Below are 8,541 nucleotides of genomic sequence, written 5' to 3' on the forward strand. Positions count from 1 at the left end.
ATGATTAGTGGGTAACTCTAACCGTTTTACTTGCCCTGTGTAATCATCATGAATAACTTGCGCTTAAATCGTTATGTTGTCAAATTCTGTAGACATATAGGGTCTCAATATTGATGCCAATTCAAATTCTATCTTAATTGTGGATGCCTGGTAGAATGGTATTCATACAACGAAAGTTGGCGTCTATCAGTTTCATGTTGTTCGATTAATATCATCACCATTACATGCTAAGGGTAATGACAATGACTATTGAATGAAGTAGTAATGAAGTTATGATCTCATGTGTGTTTAATATTGTTAATTCAAGTGTTTAATTCTTGTAGTTATTATTAGTTAATCAACCTTAATTGTTATTGTCTTGACAGTGAAGAATAATCATACATTGGTGAGTAAGTGTTAATTAAATATAATTAATCAGAGTGTCTATGTGAACGAACTAGAAATCATTCTATATTACTTGCGAACGCGTATACTCGCGTGAATTATTTATCACATGCTTTATGCCTAACAAGTTTTTGGCGCCGCTGTCGGGGATTCGGTGTTAATTTGTTTAGTTTATGTACTTGCCATCAGTGGTCATTATGACTCATTGATTAAGACTTGTTACTTACTGCTTCCAGTTGTGTTTCAGGTACTCTAGCGAGCGTTTATGCAAACACGTTCTCGCATTCGCAAGAGGAATTTGGAAAAAGCTGAGGAAACAGATACAGCTCTTGACTTTTCGGAGAAGATAGTTTTTGAAGATTCGGATAAAGAGAGTGAAAAGAAAGAACCTTAAATAATGGGTGATCGTGTAGTTCAAGATGATCCAGCTCTTATGGACTTTTCTCGTCCTAAAATTGATGACATTCAGTCAAGCATCATTTATCCGACTATTCAGGCCAATATTTTTGAAATCAAGCTGGGCACTATTCAGATGGTGCAGGATTCTGTTTCTTTCGGAGGTGCTGCGACTGAAGACCCCAACATGCATATTAGGAATTTTGTCGAGATCTGTAGTACTTTCAAATATAATAGTGTTACTGATGAGGCTATCAAGCTGAGGCTTTTCCCATTCTTTCTGAGGGACAAAGCTAAGGACTGGTTACATTCATTACCAGCTGGGTCCATCACTACTTGGGAAGATCATGCGTAAAAGTTTCTGTTAAAGTTCTATCCAATGGCCAAGTCTGTAGCTATGAGGAGTGCTCTTACTCAGTTTGCGCAGCAACAAGGAGAATCTATGTGTGAAGCTTGGGAGCGCTACAAGGAGATGTTGAGAAAGTGTCCACATCATGGTATGCCTGACTGGATGGTGATCACTGGTTTCTACAATGGTTTGGGGGCCCAATCTAGGCCCATGCTTGATGCAGCTTCTGGAGGCGCCTTGAGGGCCAAAAGCTATACTGAGGCCTATAATCTTATTGAAACTATGGCTGCAAATGAGTATCAAAACCCAACTCAAAGGATGATGCCTGGGAAGGTAGCAGGTTTTCTGGAAGTTGATGCAGCTACAGCTATTGCAGCGCAGCTTTAGGCGTTGTCTATGAAGGTCAATTTTTTAGCCAACGATGGAGTAAATCAAATAGCTAGTGTCTACGAGCTTTGTGCAGGCTCTCATGCTACGGATCAATGTTCTCTTCTTAATGAATCTCTTTTGTGAATAATTATCAGCGACCGCAGCAGCCTATACCAGCTACTTATCATCCTAATAACAGAAATCATCCCAATTTCAGCTGGAGCAGTAATCAGAATGCTGTTCAGCAACCATATCAGTAAGCTGCAAGTAAACAGTTTAATCCACCTGGATTCCAGCAACTTCAGCAATTTGCTCAAAGGCAATCATATCCTCAACAAGGAGGTGCTGCTCCACCTTCTAGTGCTGATTTTGAGGAGTTAAAGCTGTTGTGCAAAAGTCAGGCTGTTTCCATCAAGACCTTAGAAAATCAAATTGGACAAATAGCCAATGCCTTGCTCAATCGTCAACCTGGCACACTTCCCAGCAATATTAAAGTGCCATGCAGGAAGGAAGCTAAAGAGCAAGTCAAAGTTGTCACCTTAAGGTCTGGAAAAGTTGCTGATGCTGAAAAAGCAAAAGAGGTAGAAGTTGAAGTTAAGGATGAAGAAGAAAAGTAAAAGGAGAAAGAGGGGGGATCAAGGAAGTCTACTGTTGAACACACTCTGCCTAAGGGTAATATAGGGGAGAAACAGCTCTATCCTCCACCACCTTTTCCTAAGCGATTGCAAAAACAAAAGCTGGACAAGCAATTTGGTAAGTTTCTGGAGGTGTTCAAGAAACTTCACATCAACATACCTTTCGCTGAGGCTCTGGAGCAAATGCCTAGTTATGCGAAATTCATGAAAGGTATTCTTTCAAGGAAGGTGAAACTGGATGATCTTGATATCATTGCTCTGACTGAAGAGTGCGGTGTCGTGCTGCAGTAAAAGTTATCTCCAAAGCTTAAGGATCCAGGTAGCTTCACCATTCCTTGCTCCATTGGCAAGTTGTCATTTGACAAGTGCCTTTGTGATTTGGGAGCAAGCATCAATCTGATACTGTTGTCTCTCTCTAAAAAGCTGAATTTTCCTGATCCGAAGCCCACCTACATGTCTCTACAATTGGATGATCGTTCGATTACATACCCACGAGGCATCGTGGAGGGCGTGCTGGTAAATGTGGGAAAGCTCATCTTTCCTGCAGATTTTGTCATTCTGGATTTCGAGGAAGATAAGAAGATTCCCATAATCTTCAGAAGACCTTTCTTAGCTACAGGCCGTACCTTACTAGATGTGCAAAAAGGTGAACTCACTATGAGGGTGCAAGATCAAGATGTGACATTCAATGTGTTCAATGCGATGAAATTCCTTACGGAAGATGAGGAGTGCTTCAAGGTGGATTTGGTTGATTTTGCAGTTATTTCAGAACTTGATCATGTGCTAAGGTCTGATGCCTTAGAAACAACCTTATTGGGGGATTTTGACAGTGAAGATGATGAAGGCAATGAGCACTTACAATATCTGAATGCTTCTCCTTGGAAACGAAATCTAGACATGTCCTTTGAATCTCTGGGAAATACTGATCTCAAGAATGCTGAGGGAAAGCTCAAACCATCTATTGAGAAAGCACCTACTTTGGAGCTTAAACCATTTCCTGAACACTTGAGGTATGCCTTTTTAGGTGATGCATCTACTTTGCCTGTTATTATTGTATCTAACCTTTCTGGTAGTGATGAGGACAAGCTCTTGAGGATTTTGAGAGAATTCAAATCGGCCATTGGATGGACTATAGCAGATATAAAAGGGATCAGCCCTTCATACTGCATGCATAAAATTCTGCTAGAGGAAGGTAGCAAGCCGACTGTTGAGCAACAATGAAGGCTTAATCCTATCATGAAAGAAGTGGTGAAGAAAGAAATTCTAAAATGGCTGGATGCAGGTTTCATATATTCTATTTCTGACAGTTCTTGGGTGAGCCCCGTGCAATGTGTACCTAAGAAAGGAGGTATTACTGTGGTAGCAAATGAGAAGAACGAGCTCATCCCCACTCGAACAGTCACAGGATGGAGGGTATGCATGGACTATAGAAAGTTGAATAAAGCCACGAGGAAGGATCACTTCCCTCTTCCATTCACTGATCAGATGCTTTTCAGGTTGGCTGGTCGTGAGTATTATTGTCTTCTGGATGGCTATTCGGGATACAATCATATTTGGATTGCACTAGAAGATCAAGAGAAGGCTACTTTCACTTGTCCATTTGGCACGTTTGCTTTTCACAGAGTTTCTTTTGGCTTATGTGGTGCACCTGCCACTTTTCAGAGATGCATGATGGCTATATTCTCTGATATGATTGGAAATAATGTCGAAGTGTTCATGGATGACTTCTCCTTCTTTGGACATTCGTATGATGAATGCTTGAATAATCTCCGTTTGGTGCTCAAAAGGTGTGTGGAAACCAATCTGGTGCTCAATTGGAAAAAATGTCACTTCATGGTGCAGCAAGGCATCATTCTTGGGCACAAGGTCTTTAGTAAAGGTCTTGAGGTGGATAAAGCCAAGGTGGGCGTCATTGAAAATCTTCTACTACCTATTTCTGTGATAGGAATCCGTAGCTTTCTTGGTTATGCGGGTTTTTATCGGCATTTCATCAAGGACTTCTCTAAAATATCTAAGCAGTTGTGCAACTTGCTCGAGAAAGATGTGCCTTTCAAATTTGATGATGAATGCTTGGCAGCATTCGAGACTCTCAAGAAGAGTTTAATCACCGTACCAGTTATTTTGGCACCTGATTGGAGAGAACCTTTTAAGATGATGTGTGATGCAAGTGATTATGCATTGGGAGCAGTTCTTGGACAACGAAGGAATAATATCTTTCATGTGGTCTACTATGCTAGTAAGATGCTAAATGAAGCCGAAATGAACTACACCACTACTGAGAAAGAGCTCTTGGCTGTAGTTTTTGGTTTTAAAAATTTTCGATCTTATCTACTTGGGACAAAGGTGACAGTGTTCACTGATCAAGCTGCCATCCGCTATCTGGTCTCAAAGAAGGATTCAAAGCCTAGACTTATTCATTGGGTTCTCTTGCTACAGGAATTCGAGTTAGAGATCAAGGATCGAAAAGGTACTGAAAATCAAGTAGCTGACCTTCTCTCTGGATTGGAAAATCCCGATTCTACTTCACATGATAAGACATTGATAAACGAATCTTTTTCGGATGAGCAGTTGTTCGCAATTCAAGAGGAAGAGCAATGGCTCGCAGACATTGTGAACTATCTTGTTAGCAATATAATGCCTCCTAATATGAATGTGGCTCAAAAGAAGAAGTTTCTGCATTAGGTGAAGTGGTACATGTGGGATGAACTATACTTGTTTAGACAAGGAGCTAACCAGATCATCAGGAGATGTATTCCATTCTGTGAGACGGAGGGGATATTACGAGACTGTCATTCCACAGTTTATGGTGGACATTATGGTGGTGAAAAGACAGCAGCTCGTATTCTTCAAGCAGGTTTTTTCTAGCCTACATTGTTTAAGGATGCACATCAATTCATTTTAAGGTGTGATCGTTGCCAACGAGTTGGGAATCTTACCGAAAAGGATGAGATGCCTATAAATGTGATGCTTGAATTTGAGGTCTTCGATGTTTGGGGAATCGATTTCATGGGACCATTTATCTCGTCCTGTAATAATCAGTACATCTTGTTGGCAGTCGATTATGTCTCGAAATGGGTAGAAGTCAAGGCTCTACCGACTAATGATGCAAATGTGGTATTGAGTTTTCTTCGTAAGCAGATATTCACAAGGTTTGGAACGCCACGAGTTATCATAAGTGATGAAGGGTCACATTTCTGCAATCGTAAGTTCACTTCTATGATGTAACACTACAATATGAATCATCGCATTACTACTGCCTATCATCCGCAAACTAATGGTCAAGCTGAAGTGTCTAATAGAGAGATCAAGCACATTCTAGAGAAAGTCGTTTGTCCATCAAGGAAAGATTGGTCTTTGAAGATCGATCAAGTTGTTTGGGCTTATAGAACAACATACAAGACTCCACTTGGGATGTCCCCGTTTCAACTTGTCTATGGTAAGGGATGTCATTTACCTGCGGAGCTTGAGCATAAGGCTTATTGGGCATTGAAGAAGTTAAACCTTGATCTAGATGCAGCTGGGAAGAAGCGAATGCTTCAGTTAAATGAACTTGATGAATTTCGACTTCAAGCATACGAAACAACAAAATGTACAAGGAAAAGGTAAAAAGGTGGCCTAACAGGAAGCTATCGCCTAAGTCATTTGTGCAGGGGCAACAAGTTCTTCTATTCAATTCTCGTCTCCGACTTTTTCCTGGAAAGTTAAAATCAAGGTGGTCTGGAACATTTATCGTCAAAACTGTGTTTCCACATGGAGCGGTGGAGATTTTTGAGAATGATCTGGGCCAAGCATTAAAAGTAAATGGTCAGAGATTGAAGTACTATTATGGGGATACGGCAAACCGTGAAGTGGTTAGTGCCGTTTTATTGACAAGTTGATCGCATTACTCTACGTCAAGCTAATAACGTAAAAGAAGCGCTTCTTAGGAGGCAACCCAAGATATGAGACCATAGGACACCTTAGAATTTAGTACTTTATCCAAAAACCCAAAAAAATCAGAAAAATGTTGGCAGATAAATAGTTTCCAGAAGCCTTGCAGGCGCCCGCCTGCTAGGATCAGGCGGCCGCGCGTTAGCAGGTGCCCGCCTGCTGGTGCCAGGTGACCCTGCGCCCCTGAATTTTGAAAAATCATTTTCAGCCAATAAAAAAACACAAAAATCAAAAACAAAAATCACAGAATCCATTACCCCATTAAACCACGATTTCTTCCCCAACATTAGCCACAATCCCCACTCCTAATCAAATTCAACCCCTAATCTTGCTAGATATATACATACAACCTCTCCATACACATCCCATACACTTTCAATCTACGAAATCTCTCCTACACACCAAACACAACTCTCTAACCCTTATTTTCAGTTTTTATGGCCCCGAAGAGATCACGAACTGTAGGGAGCAGCATCACCATTCCGACTGCTGATTCTTCGAGGAACACTGCTGCGAGGCCCCGATTGTTGGATGGGCTGCTGAAGAAGAGTACACCAAGCTTCTGACTAAGCCTATTATGAGGAAGAGGGGGTTCTTTCCATCAGGGAGAGATGGTGATTTGTTACCGATGATTGCTGAGAAGGGATGGATTACATTCTGTGAGTCACCTGAGGCGGTCCCATTGAGTATCGTTCGTGAGTTCTATGCGAATGCTAAGGCCGACAAGAATGGGTTTTATGTTGTTCGTGGGCTTACCGTTGATTATCAGCCCGAGGCGATTTGTCCGGAATTGGACAGCGACAAAGGAAACCACAAGAGGAGCATTGGAATGAAAAGTCCCCTAAGGACTTTGATATGGACCTGATTATTGCTACTCTCTGTCGGTCGGGCATAGTGTAGAAGTTTAAAAGGGGAACCAACGAGTATCGTAATTTCCCTGTTGTCGCGATGAACAGGTATGCTCGTGCTTGGAATGCATTTATGTGTGCTAATATTCTTCCGTCTGTGCATGCACACGAGGTTACAGTGGAGAGGGTAAGGTTGTTATGGGGAATTCTGAATGAGGAATATTATGTGGACCTTGGTGAGTACATCTACCAAGGGATTTTGAAGTTTTTGAGGGGGAAATCGCAGTACTCTATCCCGTATGCCTCTATTGTTGTAACAACCCAAATCCAGGGTCAAGATTTGGTGTCACTAAACAATCTTTACATAAAATAAAAGAATACTCAATTAACCCCTTGAATCCGTATCGTTTACAGGTTATGGTATGAAACACAAATCTAACCGTTTACAACTCACAATAACTAGAAAACAAGTTTAAATACCTTTATGCTAATGCCTGTGTCTTATTTTCTCACATCTTCATCCTCTCGCTGCGGAGATCTCTCTAACTTCTGCTATCTAACGAAAACTATTCACTTTTATCTTTCTCTGCTCCTAAAAGAAATAAGAGTTTACAAAGCAAGAGTGAGCCAAAAATGCCCAGCAAGTATATAATTCTGAGTACCAAATATTAATAACAAAGGAAAATACCCGGACAAAATCTTTAAACAATTTTAAACAGTTTTATTTATTCGAAGGAGTTGAGCGACTAAACCTTGGTTGTTACCAGCCCTTAGGTATAAATCCAAAAGTGACAAGCGATTCCCAGATTCATCTCCCGAATCAGGGTTTTGTCCGGTTTTTGGAATCATAGAACCTTTCGAGAGAGAATGTCGTTAATGGCGATCAACAATAAATTAGACTAGATACTAGTTCGCACCTATATCCTGCTGATCAGTCAGGATACAGTGCAGATCTATACCTAACTGTATAGATTCAGTCGGGTCCCCAGGCTCTACGGCCCATCTCAAGGCACCGGTCATGTCCCGATCCTTAGGAGTAAGTAAAACTTAATCTCACACGTCATCATTATCCAGCCCGTGGAGTATTTTGATGTCAAATAATTTTGAATTCAAAACATCCCAAATCAGGGTTCGCAAATAACCCGAAAGAATGGGTATTTGCTCAAGAGAGCAATCGAATTATAGGAACAATAATGAAAAGAACATGCATAATAAGAGTAATTGCAGCGAATTTAAAATATTTAACTATTCTGAACTTAGAATAGGAACGAAGAAATATTTGTATTATTTTAAAAGAAAGTTCAGGAATACTTGCCTCGAGAAACTTTAACCACTATTATCGGTTGACTTTTGAATTGCCTTGAACTTTTGGCTTTATCATCAAACCAATATCTTATTCTCGATACAATCCTATCCTTCATGTCCTTCGATTGGAATCTTGTTGAGTCTGATGATTAATCATTAGATCAGTCCTAGTCCAACGTCAAATCTCGGGTCTACCGACTAGGACCTACAGGGTTAAAATACCCTAATTTAGATAATCGTCTTGCTCAACATACACCCCTATAACTTCTACCCATACGGTTTCGTAACCCAACTCATATTTATATGTATTATTGAAATACACATA

General features: G+C 40.6%; 1 non-coding gene across 1 annotated transcript; it reads right to left on the reverse strand.

Annotated features, from left to right (window-relative positions):
- Nucleotides 1-1,174: 1,174 nt before the first annotated feature.
- On the reverse strand, nt 1,175-1,281 carry LOC141662258 (small nucleolar RNA R71). The gene has a single exon (XR_012550381.1). It is a non-coding gene; the product is annotated as a small nucleolar RNA R71 (small nucleolar RNA).
- Between the last annotated feature and the right edge of the window lie 7,260 nt (nt 1,282-8,541).

Source organism: Apium graveolens, chromosome 5, assembly GCF_009905375.1.
Source record: "Apium graveolens cultivar Ventura chromosome 5, ASM990537v1, whole genome shotgun sequence".
In the NCBI taxonomy this organism is placed as follows: Eukaryota; Viridiplantae; Streptophyta; class Magnoliopsida; order Apiales; family Apiaceae; genus Apium; species Apium graveolens.